We start from the raw sequence: 23,239 nt of genomic DNA, 5'->3' as shown, positions 1-23,239 counted from the left end.
TTACCTCATCAATTATAAATGGTTTGTGCTGGCTTTGGGGGTCTTCAGCCTCCCACATAGTACATCTCCAGCCTGTCCTGTCAGCTCTCATTTATGTGGACAAGTCCGTGCCAGCTTCCATTGTCTGATGAGTAAAACTGCATGTGTCACATTGTGTGACAGTTTATCCATCTCCCTTTTCTCCATAAATCTAATTGTCACTACTAGATGACTGTCATCAGTCTTGGACATAAAAATGAGAATGTAAAGGAGTGGAGGACTTGCAAAATGTCCTATCGGTGGTGAGGTTCAGAGGCTTTCTGTAGAAATAACTTCATACTTTTGAATCTTTAAATCAACTGATTGGGAGCCACTGAGTCCTGAGCCCATGAATCTTTGGGCTACTTCAGCCCTGAGTTCCCTGGAGGAGTTTCTGCAGCATCTTTAAACTGCACCCCAAAACTAATAGTAACATAATGAATTGGGTTGTGCTTGCTCTATGAGCTCTACCGAGCTCTATTGCTCCTACAGGTCTTTGTGAACAGCTTGTGATGTTGCTTTCTCTTTAGATTTCATGACCTTTAGCTGATTTTTCTTCTGCGGCTCCACTCCCACTCATTGCTTTATCATGTTACATATTCCTCAATTTGAGGAAAGCCTTAATCCTAGCAGAATCATCTTAACTGTTCTTGTATTTGAACGGCATGAAGTTACAGTGTGGAAGAGGCAGCTCCTTGACTCACAGTCCTCATGTCCATGTACATGGGAGTAGACAGCCTGGTATGTAGTTAGGTGCTTGATATGGGATCATTATATATTGTGTTCATATTTTTTTGTCAAACGTTGAGGTTTTTGTTTGTCACACTTTCTTTTATATGTATTTTGAAGAATTCTCAATGTTAAACAGACTTGGTGGCTCTTGAGGACAGTGTTTTGTGAACACTGATGTTGTGAAAGTTTCTGTTCTTTTACTTGAGCTGATATGCTTAAGAATATTAATGCATTCATTCTTCTTAAATGAATGATAATTTATTTTTTCAGTTGTTTCCTGAAGTCCAGTTTAGCCAGATGTTTTAGATGTTTTACTCCAGTTTGTTGAGTAGATCAGATTTTCCAGCAGAACTTTGTGAAGATGAAAAACTTTTTGTAAAGATCCAGAAGTTTGGGGGAAAAAAAAAAAAAAAGAAAAAAAAAAGCTATGAGAGGTAGGAGATAAACAGAAACTTAAATGTGCATCTTTAAAATAAATAACAACTTTGGAACTCAGTCACAAATTTTGGAAAGGAAACAGTTTCTCAATTCTTTTCTCCTTAAAGTTTTTTATTTAAAGAAAAAATAAATTCTGATATTTAAAAAATGCAACATATAAGAACTGTTTTTTAAAAGCTTCTAAACTTTAATGAAATGTGAAAGTCCATCCTTAGGCACTAAAATCTTCTTGTGCCTTGGTCTGGTATCTCCCATTTTGTCCACTTCTTTTGCTTTCCTCTTCACTTTAATAAGCGATCACATGTGCACCAGCTAAATGTCTGATAAATCTCCAGGCAAAGCTGGGTTGACTTGTGTGGAACTGACTTTAAAAATATTTGATGGAACATTGCTTCAGTCTCTGAATACTTGTCAGCTTAGATTTATTACAGCTGCTCCCATTACAGAGATGTGCACTTTGGTCCTTAGGGATCTTTCCCTCTCTCTTGCTATATAGCCCAGGCTCTTGTGGTGTCACAGCCAATCAGTTTCTCACTCTGATGCTTTCAGTCCATCCCAGTGCTGTTAGAGTGACTTAGCACCCCAACTTCATCTTTCTATGGAGAAGCATTTTCTTGAGTGAAAGCACTTTTTGTTTTTATCCTTTACTATCTGTTGATGAATCATGTTCTGTATGTCTTTGAAATAGATGAATCAAATGGCAGTAACTGTCCTTAGTAAGTATCATTTATACACTTGACTGTATTTTATGTAGGAATATCTGAAGTTTATCAATGCTTAGGTAGATAATTATATACAGATTTTGTGGGAGAAAGAATGAGGGAAGATGATTTTGAAAATCTGTGATAAACATATCAAATTGAAGAAATTGTTTATTCTTAGAGATGGCTGATCCTTTATTTTCAGAACTTGAACAAGAAAATCAGAGCATGTTTAAAACTGTAGCTGGCACTCCATGCTGCTGTGGAACTATGACTTGTAAAATATCCTTAAAGATGCTTTGTGACTTTCTGAAGCAAGTGTGGACTCTAATAATCAGTAGGAAACTTTGATTTCTTGCAAATAGGAGGATTGAGGGTAGGCCCTTACAAAAGTGTAAGCAGAGACTTAATTACACATCTTCTGTTGGTGATGCTGCAAAGGAATTCTTGTTTTTTAACAAAATCTCCTTTTAGAAAAAGATGCGAGTGACTTCTGGAGCAGAGTCAACAGGAACTGACAATAAATTAACAACAATATTAATTAAATTGAAAACATTGAATAGTTATACACTAGGGAAAAATAAATTATAGCTAATCTATTTCTATATTTAATTCCCAGTTGGCTTGAGAAAAAGGTCAGGACAGTAGCCAACCTTAAACTTGCAATAAATATATTTATTGCTTGCAGTGACATGGAAAAGTAGATTTCCTAATGCCTTGACAAAGTATCATTTTGCATTTCAATCTGTACCTCTTCTCTTCCCTCGGGACAAAATTCCCCCCACCCCTCTACCTTTTCATGCATTTTTGTGGTAAAGTTGTAGGTCAAAACAACAAAACCTTTTAGTGTTACTGGTCATTTGTACTTTTTAAAGCTGTTCAAAGTGGAGCCCCACAGAGCCAATCATTTATCACTTTGAAGTGGACTGAGTTAGCACAATGAGGTCAGATAGAAGAAAATTATTGAAAGAGCATTTGTTTTCAACCCAGTGGTAAAAGCATGCAAGCTGGCTTGTTACCAGCCCTTGTCATAGGAACTTTAGTTGACAAACTTGAACCCAGTTATGATCCTGACGCACAGTGCTGAGCCATCCTCTGCTTTGTGAGCCACTGAGCTTCAGATTGTTCTACTTTATCTGACAAATTTCTGATTTTCTCCTGTTCAAACCACGCAAATTAAGAATTTATTTTCAGGAAGGAGCTAGGTGTTTTGTTTTTTTTTTTTTTTTCTTTTTTTTTTTTCTTCTTGGAATCAAATGGTATTGACTGCAAATGTATTCTCAGATTACTTTTCTAAAGCTGTTTGTTCAGTACTCTAGACTTCTATCCCATGAATAAAAGCATGAGCACAGAAGAAATACATATTAAAAGATTTTTTTAAATTTTACTGGAAAAATGTCCAAGCAAATATGATAAATTCCAGGATTTCAGTCTACACTCTGAATCTCTAGTGAGATGGAGAAGGAATTGGAACTTGTGTAAAATCTGTAAGGCTGTAAGAAGAAATCTGTAATGCTAGGAGTGGAAATGGAGGAAAAAGTACCAATGTCAACAGTCTTTTACTGCTGATTTTCTCATGTGAATTCCCTCCTCTCTAAGGAGAAGGTAATCGCTACTAGAATGCATTTCATCTCAGAGGATGCTGTACTGAGGTGGGCATGTGATGTCTAAGTTTCCTGCGCTGTTGGTTCATTGTCTTTTACATATACCTTAGGTTTTCTGCTGTGTGAAATGCACTTCTGTTGTGTATTTCATACCAGACCTAAGAGCAGCCTAACGTGACCTGCTGTGTCATGTTCATATTTTACTGTTGTCCAATTTTGCCACTAAGATTTCAATTGAAACTTTTGTACTTGCAAGACTGTATTAATCTATTCAATTTTAGTAGACATTTAATATTGCAGACATAAAGCTCTGTTATGAAGTTGTTTTATCTTATTCTCTCAGGTGACTACAGATTGCTATTTAGTGAAAGTCTTTCAGCCACCAGAGAGAATCTACAGTGTGGGGCATTTCCTTTTGGGAAAACAGACTTTGTATATTTGTATTATTGGACTGGAAGTTGTAAACTGGACTTTTTTTTTTTTTTTTAAAAAAAAAACAACTTCACATTTCTCCACTGTTTTCCTTCATCTTGGCTGTTTGTTGTTGCTTTATTTTTAATCGTGCTAATCCTCCTTTGAGAGATAGATGTCTGGTTTAGCTCCAACCACAATATTTTTATTTATTTATTTTACTAATACAGAAAAGAAAATAGTGTATTCAGATCCAACTAAATGATTTCCAAAGACAGACATTTTCTAAGATTTGAAAATTACAACCTGGGTTTGACAGTGTCCTGATATTTACTGGGTGAAGTGCTGCAAGCTTGAAGTTATTTAGAACGCATTTAGTTTCTTCAGGATCTGGAACCGCTACGTTATTTTTAAACCACTATTTCAAGCTATTAAGGGCTTTTTAACTGGTCTCTGTAGTGCTGTTAACTGGCCCCGGCTTATTCCAGTTTTGCAGATGTAGTTAGTAGGCAGCTGGTAGGAATGGTGACAGAAAATATTTAGACATTTGCAAGATGCAATAGTGCTATTTGTCAGTAGCAAGACAACACCATGAAGACAAAATTTGCTATATAAACTTAATTTTCCTGTGATTTTTGGCTCTTCATTGTGAGAAGCAGATGCTCAGAGCTTCTTTTGATATGCTTGCAAGGCAAACTAAATTAGATAATCATTCACCTGATACTTATGTGAAACTTCATTGATTATACTGTGGTTTTCTGTGCTGGCTCTGTGTTCAGTAAAGTGTTTGCATACATCCAATTTTATACCTCTGTTGTAGGTTTCAATTGCTTCCTACCTAGCTTAAAATGATAATTAAGTAATCAATTTTGGATTTTGTATGCAAGCTGGGCCAATGTTTGGATGTGGTATATGGTTCAAAAAGATCAGTGCAGTCTGACTACAGCATGTGTAATGGAGGTGACCAAGATGTGTTGCTAGATGTCACTTTGAACCTTGTGTCTATTTTGTTCATTTCTCATCTTTTAAAGCCTCCCTCCCCCAGTAATTAGTGACATATTTGTAGTCTTAACTAAGCCATTTCATTTCAAAAGGAAGAAGTGTTTATTTTCCCTTCTATGGAGCACCTTTGGTCTTCTCTTTGGCATCAGCAGGCTGCCTGTTGAGGAGCAGGTGCCCAACTGTTAGGGCTGTCTTTCCTGTGTAGTAGAGGGGCTATTCCTGACTTCAGGGGTCCTGCTAGGTTGTCGTGTTTTGAGGTGGAAGAGAGGGCAGTCCATGACCTTCAGTCACTGGTATTTGGTGAGTATTATTGGGATGTGTTACTTTGTTCACTGATTTAGGTTGTGTGGCAATGTGTTGCTCATACATTTCTTTGCTGTGTAGTGCCTTACTTTATCCTGTTATCTATTTGTTGTCCCATGATCTGCCAGGACATGAAATCTTTTGGCTTAGCTAAATTCTTAAATTTTGCTCTAAGTGCATACGGGTGAAAATGAATGCTGAGAGACTGGAGTCCCATTAAGGCACTCTGTAGGTGGCAAAAGTAACTACAGGAAAAAATGCTTGTCCTTAGAAAAGCAAGATATGAAACAAAATAATATCTGATGTCTTCAGGGGTTGAAAGGATCAAGTCTATGCACAGCTCTCTCTATGGAGAGCAAATCTGACTGCAGTGCATTTCTCCATCGTTGTAAAACTCCTTTCATTTCTGTTTGGTCATAAATGAGTTTGTGGCCTTTTCTTATTCTAAGTTTGTTCAGGAAACAGCAAGAGTTGCTGGGAGGAGAATACTCGAGTTTTTCTTCCCACAGTATTGTGGGCTAATCCTGGTAGCCACTAGCACAACACAAGCTTGCTCACTTCCCTTCCACCCAACAGTGGAACTAAGAAAGAGAAAAGAAAGAATAAAAGTAAGAAAACTTGGATCAAGATGCAATTTGTTTAATAAGCAAAAGAGAAATTGAGGGAGGAAGAAAACAAAAGCAATGAAAAGGCAATCATGCCCCACCTCCCATGGGCAGACCAACGCCCAGCCAGCTCCTGAGCAAAGGATAGCTAAGTTCCACGAACTTCTGTTTTCTCTTTTAGTCTCTGAGCATTTTGTCATGTGGCATGGAATATCTCTTTTATCATTTGGGGTCATCTGCCTCATGTCCCTCTTCAACCTCTTGGGCATACCCTAGTCTATCATCAAGGGCAAAATGAGAAGCAGAGGAGGCCTTCACACTGTGCCATACTGTGCAGTGGAAGCTAAAACATTGGCTTTAGTGGAGGGGAGTGTTTCAGGTTTGTGACCAATAGGAACGCCTGCGAAGAAAATTCACTCTATTGTAGCCAGAACCCAGTACACAAATTAAGCTTGAAATTAGGAACTCTGCAGTGCAGAAACACTTGTTTGCTGTGTATCAAGACATCTCAAGATCAGACACCTTATAACTGCAACTAGATCTCCCTGAAGTCAGGATGCAGGCACTGAGCAACCTGATCTAACTGTAGGTGTCTCTGGTCATTGTAGGGGAGTTGGAGTAGATGGCTCTTCCAACTCAGATAAATTTGTGATTCTGTCATTCTTTGTTGAATGGGAGAATTTTTTGCTCCCCATATTTCTCCATTTAATGATAGAAAAGTTTGTATCTTCTTGGGGCACATTGTTTAATGTAAATCTCATGACTTTAACATTGTTGCGTGATGGATGAATTTGGTGATAGAAACAAAAAAGAAAGTGGTCACTAGATCTCTTCAGTCTGTAGACTGCTTTGTGGTGAAAATATGCTGGGTTATCCTACACCATTTTGAACCACTGCTGAGTCTTTTATTCCATTGGGGTACAGTTTGCTATTTCAGACAGCAAGATGTATGGAAAAGAACTTCTTAACAGAAAATGAGGTGGAAAGAAGTCATTAGTGTGCAATCACTTCTCTTATATTATAAGAGAGAAAGCAAATGCATGCTTTTCTTCTAATAAATCAAAGTCATTGTCTTTATTCTAACCTCTAACAGATTGCCCAGAGAAGTGGTGGATTGCACTGTCTCTGGAGACACTTAAGGTCAGGCCAGATGGAGCTCTGAGCAGCCTGATCTAGCTGTGAGTGTCCCTGTTCATTGCAGGGCGGCTGGACCTGATGACCTTCAAGGGTTCCTTCCAATGAAAATGAGTCTATGATTATACAGTCAGTTTATTCTTCAGTGTCAAGTGCTAAAATCTGTTATGTGTGGTTATACTGAAAATGAAGTGGTTTGCTCACAGTTTATTTCCCTTGCTGTATGGGTTTGAGTTACTGGGGCTTTTGCTGCCAAAGCAGAACTTTCCTCTTTGGTTTTCCTGGTGGGCCTGAAGGAAGCATATAGCAGAGGAACACATGGAGCAGCACTTCTGAGTCTCCAGTCAGTACGTGTTATTGTATGCATTCTCTGTGCTGTTTGAAAAAAATCAAGAACAAGTGAGAAATTGTTGATAATGCTGAAATATAAATGTGTTTTATCCCTGCATGTGAGTTGCAGAAGCTTGCTTATATATTTAGTCAGCTAAAGATTCTCTGCCTACTTAAGATCTTGTGTATCTTCCACCTCTGAATCCAAATTTAAATCCAGCACTCAGGGATGTCATACAGATTTGTACACTTGCTGGTGGATTGCAATTCCATAAAACAATGAAAAGATTATGCTTATCCGTGCTTATTCCATCTGTTACAGATGGAATATTAATAATATATATATATATTACTTAAGTTATCCAGCTATAATCCACTGCAAATTAACTGAAGTTAGAGGTGTTCTCCACTGTAGTATTTCAGAGCATCTCAGGCAACAGAACACATTGGAATGAGTATCAGTTGTGAAAGATGCTGGGATAGGTATATTCACTTCTGCATGGATTTTACACTGAAATGAAATAATTGTTGTAACTTGTTCTTTCCACTGAGGCTAATGTGCTGACCAAAGTGTCCCTTCTATGATTTTCTTTTGTAATGCAAAATCTGGGGCTTTAAACACACAAAATTGTGTAGTGATGGGGTGATGTTTAGGTTCTTACTTAACACTGTGAAAAATTCCCTTAACTGTGCAGAATTTATCAGTGGTAAATTGTCAGCTATTATTTCCAGCAGGCTGATGACATGGTCAAGGTTAAGTCTGGCTGGCATCCCACACGTACTTTAAATTTCTTACATGCTCCCACTTATTTGTAATTGAAAAGCCTGAGATGTTCTCTTTCTTGCTCGGATTGATCAGCAGTCAGCTGAAGTCACTCTTGGTTTTGGGTTTTTTTTTTTTTTTTTTTTTTTTTTTGTGTTTGTTTTTTATTATTTTTCAGATGTAATTTTATAACTAAATAACCATCTGTGGGTTTTTGTTTTGAAGCACGTGTAAAATAAAATGTGGTTCACAAACACATTTTTCCTCTATTACTGCATCTGATGATTAAACAGGTCTCGGACATAAGCACAGACACTTATTATGGTTAGCATAAACCATTTAATTACTGTCCTAAATTTCCAAATTGGTCTATAGATGGATGTCTTAATTCATCAGCAGCTGAAGTGAGATAAAGTGAAAGGCTGGTACAATAGGAACACAGATTTCTAACCCTTTAATATGAGAATGCTTTTCTCAGTTTATTGTTTTCTTAAGAAGATTTACTTTAGAAGTAAAAATTTAAGTATTGCTTGAACTATATCTTTGAAGAACAATTATACAATATATCTAAACAACAAACAAAATTTCAAATGTACATCTGTGTACTGTGCTGAGAATATGATTGTAGCTGTCCACTTCTTGTAATAGGATTGCATATGTATGTAGTGAATGCTTTAAAATAATCCTTTTTTATTATTTTGCAATATGATAATATTTCTTTTTTAAATGAACAACATGTGTATCTAACATGCATTTCTCAAGAGTCAACAATTTCCGTGAAAGCTATCATGGTGTAATAGCATTGTATGAAAAGCTGCTTTTCTTCATAAACCCTTATATTTAATCCCTCAAAGCAGCAAGCAACATGCTGGCCAGGGAATTAACTTCAGATTGAAGATAAAGAAGAGGACAAAGTTAATGACAGCTACAGAAAGCAGAAAGATATAAAATAATTCAAGTAGGATCATAACAGCTTGCAAAACAGGTTGCAACATTTGCTTTATGAAGAATAGCCAGTACAAAAGTAAGCGTGTTTTCTGCATCTGGAGAAAACCAGATTTTTAGTAAACGTATTCTTAAGTTAATACTCTCGTGAACATACAGGAAATAAGTTTGGCTGTATTTGTGAGGGGGTGGTATGGGCTATAGGCTTCAGTATATAAATGAGGATAGTGTGTAAAGCAAAATTAGTTACAGTGCTGGTGCTTGAAGTTTCTATTCCACATTATGAAATACACAAAATTAAGCCTGTTTACTGGGAAACTAAATGAATACATCTTATTTTCAGTTGAAACTCGTAATGAGAGGTACCAAATTATAGAAGTACAAAAATATTCTTGTTCTCATTACATTTCCCATGTTGCCACAGAAACATTCATTACAAATTCTGTAAGATAAAGACTCATGAGTTGTTTTTAAGTCCTGTTTCATCAGGTGCTTTATGTATGAACCTCATTTGGGTCCTAGGAATTGATGTGATGTTTCAAAACATGCCAGAAGTTAAAGATGATAAATCACACAGGAATTCACAGCTGAGTTGATTGCGTTATAAAATGATTGAAAAGTTCAATTTCTTCCTACAGTAGTTTAACTTCATCTGATTAGAGTAATATAAAATACTGCATGCATTTCTTAGTAGTCAAGGCAAAAGATCTGAACAGGTGTACAGTGGACAATTTAATAAGTGCTGTCATAATTCGGGTGTTACAGGATCACAGATTGCTGACCTCCATTCTGCCTTTATATAATTCTCAGAATCCAAGCATGTTTGAGGCAGGCTGAGCCTGCTGGTTCCCTTTGGCCCACTTCTTGCTCCAGCAGGGCCATCTAGAGCAGGGTGCCCGAGCTCACATTTAGGCGACTTCTGCAGACCTCCAAGGAAGAGACCTCACAGGGTCTGAGCAGCCTGTGCCAGTGCTTTGTCACCTACGCAGCACAGTAGTGCTGCCTGCTGTTCAGAGAGAACCTCCTGTGATCCAGTTTGTGCCTCTTGTCCTGGCGCTGGTCACCACTGAAAAGAAGACTCTGGCCCCATTCTCTTTGCGCCCTTTCTTCAGGTATTTATAGACAATGGTGAGATCCCAGATGAGCCTCTTCTTTTTCAGGCTGAATGGCCCCAGATCTGTCAGCCTCTCCTCATAGAAGAGATGCTCCAGCTCCTTCATACTTTGAAGGTTTTCATTTAGACTCTCTGCAGTGTGTTGATATTTCTCTTGTAATGGGAAGCCCAGAAGTGGACCCAGTACTGCAAGTATGGCCATGACAATGTAGATTAGAGATAAAGAATCATCTTACTTAAACTGCTGGCACCACTGCTCCCAGTGCAGTCCAAACTGCTTTTAACCTTCATTGTGGCAAGTGCACGTTGCAGGCTTGTGTTCAATTTGGCATCCATCCCCCAAGTTCTCTTTTGCAATGCTGCTTTCCATTTGGACACATGTGACAGAAAGTGCTGCTTTCAGGAGAAATAATGCCTCCATAAGAATCAACCTTACCACCAGTGGTTTTTTTTTATTTAACACACGAAGGCTGCTCCAAAAGTAATGTGTTTTATTGTATTGGCCCACAGTGTCAGAGCTGGATGTTGGTGGTGTGGCAGTAGAAGATGAACCTTCTCACCACTATTCCATTACGTGTTCTTGTTATATGACAGATTGGTGTCTGACATGGAAGTACATATGAAGCCAAGGTGTGTCACTGAATTCCTCCATGGCAGAAAAAATTGTAACCACTGGCATTCGATGTTTGCTGAATATTTGTGGATACTAAACAGTGAATGTGAGCACAATGAGGCAGTGGGTGGTGCATTTCAGGAGTGGCAACTGCGGTGGTGTGTCACCTCTACTGGTACAGATTTTTATGAGTGTGGCAAATTTGTGGCGTCATATTGATTGCTGGCAAAAAATGCATATGTTGAAATATAGTGTTTTGTAGCTGAGAATTTGCTCTGTCAAACGGTGTTATTGTGCTCTTTCTTTCCATTTCCATGGAAATAAATAGGAGGCATTACTTTAGGAGTAACCTACCTATGTTGAGGTTGTTTGTTTAGCGTAGAAGAGTAATGTGAGTTACTTTATTTCATATCTGTATTACGTGAATTCAGAACTATGTGTCTGAGGCTTGCTTTACTGATAAAATCTAGTGCTAGATAATACCAGTGTAGCATTGTCTCACATCCTTCCTTCTCAGTGCCTTGCTCTTGCACTGTATTTGCTTCAGTTGGTCAGCATTACTTCTTATGTTACCTAAGTTGTCAGATTTTCTTCATTTTTGAAGAGAAGTCTACTACGAATAATAAGAGATGAGGAGAAGAATGGCAGTTTCCAACCTGGGAACACTCTGAAGTTGTTAGACCTCTGTTTTGCCCCATTTCAATGTTTTGCTTCTGTTGTGGTCTTTTAGCCTGAAATTTGGGAAGACTGACAAATTTTTTTCAGTTGTTTTTGTCTGAATATTTGTATCTGATTCTTGCTTATACTGGGAGTCAGTGCTGCAAGAAAGGGTTAGTTAACAGTGTATGTGTCCCTCAGTCCTTAGGGGTGGGTGTAGTATCAGTGATATGGGGCTGTCATATACCCATTTCTCCTTCTAGTTTGACTTCGGTTATGTTCTGTATGCTTACTTGAGGGGGAAATAATGCAAGATTTCCTGCATTAAACCAGGTTTGTTCCTTAAAACATTGCACAGTTACTTAGTAGCAATGCTCAGCATACGTGGGTACAGCACTGCCTGAATGAAAATGAAATAAAAAAATTTGAAAGATGTGCATAGAACTGTATGATGATGTAAATGCTACAGTAGCAATGCTACTGTCAAGATATTTTCACAAGCAGAAGGGAAGGCACTTTCATCAATTCTTCTAGCAATTCTTTACATGACACTTGACCAAGAGTACAGGAACTTTGGATTCTATTTAGAATGTAAACCTGGCTTTTTACATTTCCACTGGTCACAGTTTATCTATGTACCACAGGATGCTAGAAAATGCATCAGAAATTAATGCTGCATCTTAGTATGTGTTAAAAAATTATCTGGCAATTACATGGTTTAACCAGAATCATCTGAATCTCTTGAACAGTGAAGCCAGTACATTCTTGAAAGTTAAGCAGGGATGTTTATTGAAACAAATGGAAGTTATCTATTCTGAGCTTTCCCAGTCTCGGCCAGATTCTGGAGCAGGAATAAGTACCACACAAGGAAACACTTTAATGACAGAATCCTCTTATCTCAGAAACCAAGTAATAAAAATAGTTATTATTGTCTGGATGCAGCTAGCTTAGCCTTGGCATTAAGTACCACAAATAAGAATCTGCCTTCTTAAAGAATGGCTGACTGGGGCACTGCGAGCTGGGAGGGATAAAGTTGCAGCTTTGTTTTGTACAGAACTTCCTACATGGTTCAAAAGGTAAAAGGCCAATAATGAGATTTTTGAAGAACTCATGAATATTTTTTTAATGTATTTTTCATACCAGCTTACTCAAGGCTATGACCAAACTAGTTACTACTGTTATACGTAGTAATAGAAGATTGGGATGGTTTTTATTTCAGAAAATTCAGAATATTTTTACTGAAGAGCAGGTAGAAGCATGGTCTTGCTGAATATTGTATGAGAGCAAACAAAACTAGTCTGTCTTTGAGTTCATAATGTTCTGCCTTGCTCCTGTGAAAAACCTTGTTTCTGAAATGTTTCCATGTATGGCATAAGCCACCTGTTTCTTCCTGATGGATTTCAGGATGATATGTACTGGCTTCTCTCTGGAGAGCTCTCTTAAACCATGATGTTTAAGCTATAATGCTAAGCAATTTGCCAGGAATTGCAGAGTTTTTAATAGAAACTTTCGGCTGTAGAAATTGGTGACTCACCTCATTCAATTTACCTACAGGGAGTACTGTGGCATTTGTGCTTTCTCTCTCATTACTTCAGCCTTTAAAACCCAATTAAGCAAAGTACTCTTGTGCAAGCTTATTGTCATGTGGACAACCCTCATATAGAGGCTCTTCAGATCCTAATTAAGCTTGTGTTTACATGCTGCTTTGAATTTGGTGCTATGTTAGTAATATAGAAGGCTCTGCTAAAATGACAGAGATGAAGAGGGAGTTTCTGAGCTTAACAATTCTCTGTGTAGAGCCAGGTATAGCAATGGTGTCTGCATTAGACACTGTAGATGTTAACTCCCACCTACTTGAACTTTCTGAGTTTCCAGAAACGTTTGATATTTGTCTTCTAAAATCTCCTTTTTCAAAATAGTCTTCATTTTCTACTGAAATGATTCCCTTGAGCTTTTTACAAATGTTTTTCTTTTGTATCCTTTCATTCTACAAGGAAAAGAATAACCTGCCAAGTTATTAGCAGTGTAGGTTAAGTGACATCACCTTATCTTCAGGGCATTTCACATACCTTGTTATGAATGACAGCATTGGCACTGATTCACTTCTTTCCCTTAAATGCTGTGGTTCTTGTTAACAGAAGCAATGTGATTAGAAATGGAGATGTTCAGAATTGCAGATAATCATCCTCTGACTTCTCTTCACCTTTCTCTCATTTGATGCCCTCATGTATTCTTCTGAGATATTGAAGTTATTTTTGTAATGTGAGAACCCCTTTGAAACTTGCACGTCCTTATTTCTCAGAAAGCACAATTATAGCTTCATTAGTAAACTATAGTCATGAGATTTTACTGTATTAGTACTAGTTTTCTTATTTGAATATTAACTGATTTTTGTTATTAGCCAAAATTTTGCTGACTTAAAAGCCTATAACTACTCAAAGAAACTCAGAGCCATTAACTGTTTTGGATACACAAAAAGCACATCCACTCCTTCCAAAGATTCTCTGGTCTGTTTTTTGTCATGTGGGTGGGTGGTCATATACATTTGCTCATGTTTATATAAATACAATACTCAGTGATGGGGCATCTTTATTTCAATTATTATTGCAAATGTGAGTTTTTATAAAGGATTTTCAGTTATGGAATTAAGTTGCAGAATTAGTCTGTATGAACAGCCATAACACTAAAGGTGAAGCAGCGTATTATTTCAGATACTTCATCTATCCTGTGGGGAAGTTCTTTCATTTTTGCATGCGCTGACTTATTTGTGATTAAAATAGGTGCCTCATTTTAGTCCATCAGAAGTCAGTAGTTAAAATGATTTTCACCTTTTTATTTTATTTAAATGAAGAGTTATTTGTGCTGATGATTCTGAAAGCTATTTCTAAATGGTAGGGGTTAATGTTGCGAGGTATTCTGAATTAATCAAAACAATACTTTGTGTAATTTATGGGAAAGCTATTATCACTAAGAAATCAATGTTATTTGGATAATTTATCTGAAGCAAACTACTGTTGACAGAAATAATGACACGGTGTGTATATATAACAGCTTAAGACCATAATAAATGTTTTTAAGCAATACAAAATTAACTACTGCTTGAATTCATTTCTATGTGTCCCGTATGATACTGACTACTCTAGTAGTATTTGAAATTTCAGGTGACAGGAATATCTGTACCTATCTAATAATTTTTTGTGATTAGAGTTGATATTAAATGTGATAATTTAAAAACCCCAGGAAGACATCTGGCCTTTTCCTGAGCAAGCTTATTTATTAGTGTAGAAACTGTTCAGGTCTTACAGTCCACTAACTTCACATCTGCAAAATAGAAGCTTTTTGTATGCAAATTATTGAGCCAATTTTTTCTTTTTTTTGCCTAAGCACTTTGAATGTGCAGTTTAGATAATATGATAATATTACATAAAAAGATACATATTGGATCTTGAATTTTCAGTTAAGAAGTTGAAGGATACATGTTTCTTCTTATGCCTTCTTAGCAGTCGTGTAAACTTAATTTTGATTCTTTGAAACAAGAAAGCGGTTATATAGAAGCCTAACCTTCTTTATTTTCTCTTCCACGTATTCAGACATATATATGTAATAGAGTATTTGAAAGAGCATATTTATTGGTGGAAGAATGAAGCATACTGTATAACTGAAAGCTTTCTCATAGAAAGTTGGTATTTCCGTATTTATCCTGTTTATGCCTATTGCTGTTTATTCATTTTAGCAAATTTTCATTCCATGCTTTTTGATGTCACTGTTTTAACTTGGTAGATTTTGTCTGAAGATGATCCATAGAAATACAAACAAGGAATTGTAGCAGCAGTATTTCATTACCAAAGCTGAGGGATGTCAGACATAATTACTGAGACTAACATCTGGAGTGGTATATTGAAGGGAAACCTGCCAGGATTGTTAGCCTATACAAAGCAGCATTATCCATATGCATGAAGCTTTATAACTAGAGCAAGTTGGGTGAATAGTGCAAGTAAAAGATAGAAGCCACAACAAAGATAATTTATGAATGTGCCTACTGCAGTGACATGTTGGAGTAAACTACTCCAAGATGCTGCATCTCAGAGCTTTCCAAATAATGTGGCCATCCATCCACAGAAGATACTGGCAAAATCTTTGGATTGCAGTCTGAATTTGCTGTCAGGAGTAACTTTTCAAGGTTCCAGGGTATAGGTGTCAAGTTCTTCCATTAGACTCTTATAGTGTTTTCACACAGTGAAGTAAATTCTCGTTCTTATACAGCCAAAGGGTAAATGAATTTTAGAACTCGTCAACACAAAAAATGTCACAACAATGTGTGCTTGCAGAATGGGCAGTTAATTTTTGAGGACTTTTTGAAGCACTCTTATACTTCATTAACATTTGTTGTAGAAGACAGTTTTGGAGTGCTGAGGGTCTTGCTACTGATGCTTCTGCGAGGAGCTTGATGTTGATTGAACAACTTAGAAAAATTGCTGTTTGTAATATTCAGCCAATGTCTTTTCACATGTGCTTTCTCATAGTCTTTCCCTTTCATTTGAATGGGAGCTAACAACTTAGGAGTATTTGATAATTGTAATCAGCATCAAGCCTGTCATGTGGGTTGGACTCGATGTTCCCTAGGGGTCCCTTCCAACCTTCTCAATTCTGTGAATCTGTGACTTATTTTTGATAAACAGTATGTAGAAAGTGTTGAGATGGAAACTGAGAAGTCGTGTTCCATGAACTTGGAAATTTTCTGTTATCTTTTAAATGTTTTCTGTATGCGTATTCCGATAATGGATGGAATTCTTTGCAATTTTTGTGAAACAGTGCTTTGTAGTAGATTCATGTATTACAAATTCAAGCAAAAGGATGCATGCATTGCACCTGTGCATGTTGTTTTACAGCATTTTCTTATGGTGATGATTTGTACTAGTAGCATCCATTAAAGGGAGAATGATGATAACCATGAATTCTCTCCACCCCATGTATATCCTAGGAGGTATAGAAGAAATACTTTGTAGTAAAATATTTCTTCATGTGAAATCTGCTTTTAAATTTGTGATTTAAAAAAAAAAAACAAACCTACCTCAAATTATTTTTCAGTAAACTGTGTAACATGAAACTTTGGTATGTGTAAAATGAAATATACTTACTGAGCACAGACCAAATATTTGGACTTAAACTCATGTGCAGTGGACTTGCCAGATCACGACCTGAGCCAGTGTTTGAGCACTGGATGAGAAGGCCTGAATCCCAGTAGAAGGCTCTGCCATTGCCTTCTATTGCTTCACAGTCATGAGTTTCCAGAAGTTGCTAGTAGTTCCTATTTGCAGAATAGGCAGTATCCTCCTTTCTTAGATAGCCACAGTAAATGTTTGCTTTATTGGTCTGCCCTTAGCAAGTTTCAGTTCATGCTTAGTTATTAAGAATAAATAAGTACTCAAGGAGATGTCACGTATTTTGTTACATGTGAGAAGAGCTTAAGTACTATTCTGATTTTTTCACTTACTAGTTCCTGTAGCCAGTACCTCAGGAACATTGGTATTTTGTTAAGACACTGTTCATTGAAAAATTAAAAATGTTTGACTTGTAACTTTTTCAGCCCTCCCTTTTGACAATTTAAGAAATGAGATAATTCACAGGGAAGCTTTAATTGTAAAATAACTGCTGCATTAGAAGAAAGTAATAACCCCTTAATCTAACGTCTGAGATGAATTTACTGAACTAGAAATAGTAATTTTTACTGACATGCAAGTCAGTAAAACTATAGTGGGCCAGCTTTTGTAAATAATCACAGTAATTCCAAGTAATACTGAAGATATCACCCATGGGATGGTGGTTCTATATACTTAATTTTTGAATTTTCTTCTGGGGATGCACTGAAACCCAGTGATTTACAATGCATGAGGAAATCTCAGTTCTTTAAAAGATGTTTGCTCAAATGAAGAGGTGTGTTTACTTCCAGCAGTAAGTGCAAATTAGAGGCCACAGTGGATTTAATCTTGGTCAGCGATTAACTTCAAAACTTATGCATAATGTATATAGATGATGTGTATATTAATAACAGTCATTTATTTTAGAAGTAATAAACACTATAATTCATTACACTGATATGTCTGTTTTTCATTTATATCTTTTTTATGGGTAGAAATACTGAAAATTTGCTTGACAGTCTTATGGATAAAAGTGCAATATATAACAAGCCAGTTAGAAAGTGCAGTGTCTATTTAATGAAGGTCTGCCAATGCAACAGATTTATGTTGCAAACAAATCTTCCTTGTGCATTTGAAGATGAAGTTAAGCACTTGTTTTATTTCCTTATATATTACTCGTTTGTTTTTGCTCAGAAGGAAGTAGAGCATTTATTACAAAAAAAGTTGAAACTATCAGAATACAAACATATCACTTATATTTCCAAACAGTGTGATGATGATCATCAGTGTTTGTGTTACCCCTGCTCCCCTCCCATCCTAGCCCTTTAATAACCTTCTTGTAATCCTTTAATCCTGTAGGCTTTATCTGGGTCTTTGTATATATTACCAGAGCAACTTACTTTCATTACAGCATCATCAAAGAATGGATTTTTCATGTTCTGTAGAATACAGGAAACATTAAGAATTATTTCTGAAAAAAAAATCAATTCTTATCTGTCACTGCTTTGCCTTTTACATGTAACAAGCTATTTTCCTCCTGCCTTTCATAATGTATTTGAAAGGCCAAGTGTTAACAGTTTGGAGGTGTGCTTATTACGATGTAAATGCAAGCTATTTATATTTTCACTGAAACTTTCATAGTAAAGGATAACTTCTAGAGCTGATCAGGAATGTCATATAACTCACTTCATTAGTTTATGGTCTAAGAGTTCTTCTCTTAGTGTATAACAAGCTGACCTTTTGCAAATTGTCAAGACAGAACTAATAAATGACTGTTAAAATAAAGTTGTAAGGAGTGAGTGTGGTGTTTTTAGTTTTGAAGGCTGAAAGTCTGGTTTTGAACTTTCTATCAACTAGAGATTGATAAAAATCACTTTTCTAATGATTGATGAATTTCCTAAATTATTTGATTGTTTAATACAAAAGCTCCATTGCAAATATGTGCCATTTATCTCAGCGCTTCGGTCCTTACTGAAGACAAACCTTCGAGCTGTCCAAGCAGTTACTTGAAATATAACATATAGACTCTCTTTTTTATTTATGGCAGTGAAATTAGCAGTAATGTTCTGCAGCTATCATTGAATAAACCACAAATTCATCTATTTGATTTACACCTTATTTATATAAGAAGTATGGTCCTTTTATAAGATGTCTCAGAGGACTCTTTAGGGTAGGTAAAGTCCAGCATTTTCTTAAACATCAGATGATAGATTTTTCTTAGAAGGAAACACATATTTTGTAGTTGTCTCCGATAACTAAAATTACTTCAGAAAGGTCTGATGTAGCAGGACCTGGATATAAATGCCTCTTTGATTGTTACTGGAGTCATTCATTGGCATCAGATGTAAACAAGAAGGAGTGTCTCCAGTTCTCACATTGTGGATATTAATCATTTGAAAGATTGATTCTGACGTTTTAACTGCCCCTTCCATTAACATGTATGAAAGTTCTGTACCTAACTATGTCTTAGGAGTTTGTATTTGACTTTACAGGGAAAAAGAAGTATCCTAGTAACTGAACTGACGGGAAGTATAGATTTCTAGGCTAAATTTGATACGTATTTTATAATGGTGACTTATGTGTAACATAGAATCACGGAATAGCTCAGGCTGGAAAAGACCTTAAAGATCATCAAGTCCGACCACAGCCTAGTCATTCTGCCCTAACAACCCTTTGCTAAATCATGTCTCTGAGCACCATGTCCAAAAAGTTTTTAAACACATTCAGGGATGGTGACTCACCCACTTCCTGGAGGAGCCTATTCCAGTTCTTAACAATCCTTTCCGTAAGGAAGTTTTTCCTGATATCCAACCTAAACTTACCCTAGCGCAACTTGAGGCCATTTCCCCTCGTCCTGTTGCCAGTGAGAAGAGACCAACCCCATTCTCGCTGCAATCACCTTTCAGGTATTTGAAGAGAGCAGTGAGGTCTCCCCTCAACCTCCTGTTCCGCAGACTAAACAGCCCCAGTTCCTTCAGTTGCTAAGTACATTTCAGTGATTAGTTCTTGCAGGTAGAAAAGGTACTCGCAGTTCTCATTCCATCCATATCTTGTTCTTTCACAAGCTCTATTTCAAGGCTTACTCAAATAAACTTACGTGAAGCTATATGATTAGAAGTTGGAAAGAAACAAGATTATTTGATATAAATTTAAAATGAATTAAAAATATTAATTATGCTTTAACACATTTTCAGTCTGTGTGGTAGATTTTACAAATTACAATTTCTTTGACAGTTTCTGAGAAACTGCTTTAACTCTTGTTTTAGCAATTGCTGAATAATTGGTTTGCATACTCAACTCTTTTGATCTCCTTTTGCATTCTTTAGTTTCTTTTAAGAAAAGGAAGATCTGAGGTCTTGTTTTTAAAAACTGTATTGGTTTCTGTCTATAGATTCCTGAGCTCAAGGCAAGAGTTCTGTTATCTAATGGTCTTGAAATGAACTTTCTTACAGAGGTCATTGCATCTAACTTCCTGCATTTCCAGTTATGGAAAGATTTCACTTGTTTTTATTTTTGTAAGAGGCCTTTCTGTTTCTCCCACTCCTGTTCTTTAGAACAGATAGGCTTTATTTGTTGATACTTGAAATCCAGTAAAAGTAATTAAAAGATGTTAGATCCATGCAACTGAGTTTTCTGGGTACCTCAGCAAGGTGCTGGACCTGGGTGTGCTGGCTCTTCCTAATGTGCGGGAGGCATTCTCTGTGGGATGTGGAGAAATCAGGCATTTTGGAGTGGTTGGCAGTGCAGGCAGGAAACTCGCATTACCAGACTTCCCTGACCAGCAGGGAAATGCACAAGGTGAGTGAATCCTCCAAAAACCTTCAGTGATTCTCTTGGCAGCGAACAGGGACACCACAGCTAGATCTGGTTGCACAAATCTCCAGGAACAGGGCATCAGTTGCATCACTGGGCAACCTGTTCCAGTGTCTTACCACCTTCACTGTAAAGATTTTTTTCCTTATATCTAACCTGAATCTACCCTCTCTAAGCTTGCAAAAGCTTTGATTAAAGTTTTTCACCTTTAGGGTAAATTCCTTCATCATGAGACTGTAGTCTTATCAGCAATCCTTATGTCCCTTCTTCTTTGCACTGCTAAGTGTTGCATCCCTTTCTGCACAGCAGTACGTTTTAACAGGAGCATTGGATTGACGGTCTTCCCTCTCAAGAATTTAGATCTTGTATTGGTCAGTAAACTGCACTCTGATTTGTCAGTGTAAACATGGGGAAGGGGCTAGCTCCTACTGCTGCTACTTCTAGAAAGATGTCCTCTGCTGTGTTGTGTGATTTTTATTTTTTTATACCCCCAGCCTCCCATAGCTTTTATCAGGCATGGCTTGTGTTGTTAAGTAGCAAGTCTGCAGTTAAAATACTCCTTACTTGTTGAGCACTGTTATCATCAGGCACAGGGTAGGCTGGTAGGGAGAGAGTGACAGGGCTGAGCCGGCACCTGATAGTTGAGTTGGGCACTTAAATGTAATCATACGGGAGCGAGGAGTCCAATGTCAGCATTTCACAGAGCCTGGAGACAGAATTCCGGGCCTGGAAGTGTGTTCAGGTAGTCTGGGAGTACAGGGAGCTAAACAAGTACAGTTAACAACAATTAATTTTTTTCATGCGTTTCTCCAAATTGTACTGAATGTAATTCAGTTTTTTCCGTGAGTTGGTAAGTGCCCCCACTGCTATCAGAACCTGTGCTTTCTACTGCACACAGAGCTTTTATGATCAAAGTGAAAAATGGTGGAAGAAGGTACCATTTTGCTTAATTATTTTTTTTCTGCAAGATCTCTTTGTAACAAATGCTTATCTTTGCTCTTTGAATGTGAACAGCTGTAAGGAATGAGAGTTTTAGTCAGGAGAAATCAGAATTGAGGAGGCCCATGTAAAAATACATAAACGAGGTTACTCTGCTTTAGATAGGAATAGCTCTCCCAGCCTTTAGTGTAACATCACTGCTGCTGCACTCTATAATTACAGTGTCACTAGAGAACTGCTTAACAATCTTAATGCTTTAAACTATGACAGGCGCAATTCTGTGCCATGTTATTCTAGTTCTGTGGCACTTAAAGTAGTGCGCAGTGGCTTGTGAATCCTGAATGTACATGGCTTTCTTGGTGATTGGAGCCAAAAAGGAATCTCTGAAATGATCTGTCAAGCTTCTGTGAGGGAAGATGATTCAGATCTAACCTTCCAAACAAGGTGGTATCACTAGGAATGAATGAAGAATTCTGCAAGATGTATTGTCATTTTCACAAGCAGGAAAACATGTTATATTTAAGACAAAAATGCTTTTTTGAAAGCTCCTGGCAGACTCTAACTGATATTATAGAACCTGGGCTTTAGGATTCATATCACAATGGATCAGAATAAGAATCCAGAACAATGTATTTAAGGAAAAACAAGATACAATGAAAGGTAGTACAGACTGAATTTGTCCCTCAGGTTTTTTACTCAAAAAACCTTGTAAATGTCACATTTCAGGTTTTGCAAACTTTATGTAAAGTAGGATCCCTTGTGCTGCGATGTATAACTGTCAGGATGCGTTTGCGATGCTGTACACCTGTCAGTCAGACTGCTTCTCTGAGATCTGACACAGCTGCTCCTTAAGTCTGCACTTGCATAAACCTTGTAAGTCTCCTCTTTAAATTAAAGAGACTTGCTAGTCAGCAGTTTTTGTTTGTTTGTTTGTTTCTTATTCTTTAAACTAGCCATTGTAGGCTGAGTTCTTTTCCAACTATGTTTGATGAAAACCTGCAGTGGAAGATAACCCAGGTTGGTTGAGTCCTACACATAATGCTGTTCTTCAGCTGTGTTAAATTATACCTCACCAAGATTTAAAGTAAATACCCTGTAATTTTTGAAATGTGTGGCACTTAGTCGAATCAAATCCGTTTGTTTTCTTGGGCTTGCTTTCTTTTATATAAACCTGTGTATTTGTTTTTAGACTTGTCCTTTGTTGCTTTATCTCCATAGGTTTGACAGACATTCTCCTGGCACAGCCCAGCACATCAAAAGTCAGAAGCTGTTCCCGTTAACTTCCCAGTACATCTCTGCCAGAGATGCTGATTTGCAGTAGTTCATTGATATGAAAGTATATATGGTTCATAATATGGAGATATAGACCACCATCCCTTTCCTAAAGAAAAACCTCTGTATTGGATGTTTTCATTTGATAATTTCCTCCAAGTTAAGAAGTTAAAGGACATCAGTGCTTAAACAAAGTACAGTTTGGTTGAAGAACATCACTCCGAGTGTACAGGCATTCTCCTGAAATGCTACACCGGTAGAGCAAGAATGCTGAAGGGGATGGAAGTCAGTGCAGCCTCATGCAGCAATTATTGCAGGAAAAAAATCATTTGAAAGAGTAGATAGTTAGATAGTAGGTAGATTGTTTTCCTCTCTCTTTTTTTCTTTCTTTTTTTTTTTTTTTTCTTCTTGAAGTTTAGTGCTCTGGGATTCTGTGGTATTCATTAAAATGACAAACTGCATCCTGGGAGGCTCAGTGCAGGTGTTGTCAAAGAGACAATAATTACCAAATGGCTGCTCAAGTGAAATTTTCTTAGAAATGACTGCACTTAAAAACGTATTCCTTGTTTTTCTTATGTGGGGAAAAAAAAATAAATCCCTTCATGAACTTCCCCCCCCCCCGTTCTCCTAGCCAATATTTTTTCAGTTTTGATTCATTATAATAGTTCTTGTATAGTGTTGTGTGGGAAGTGCTGAATCATGGCCTG

The 23,239-nt window shown here is 37.1% G+C and overlaps 1 protein-coding gene across 9 annotated transcripts in view; it reads left to right on the top strand.

Moving 5' to 3' along the window:
* The window catches only part of PTPRM (protein tyrosine phosphatase receptor type M), a 451,026-nt gene that overhangs the window by 59,223 nt on the left and 368,564 nt on the right, over positions 1–23,239 (top strand). The window lies entirely within an intron of this gene.

This window comes from Tympanuchus pallidicinctus, unplaced genomic scaffold, assembly GCF_026119805.1.
Source record: "Tympanuchus pallidicinctus isolate F22 unplaced genomic scaffold, pur_lepc_1.0 scaffold5, whole genome shotgun sequence".
Lineage (NCBI taxonomy): Eukaryota > Metazoa > Chordata > Aves > Galliformes > Phasianidae > Tympanuchus > Tympanuchus pallidicinctus.
Note: the sequence above shows the minus strand (reverse complement) of the source record. Positions and strands in the feature narration are given on the sequence as shown.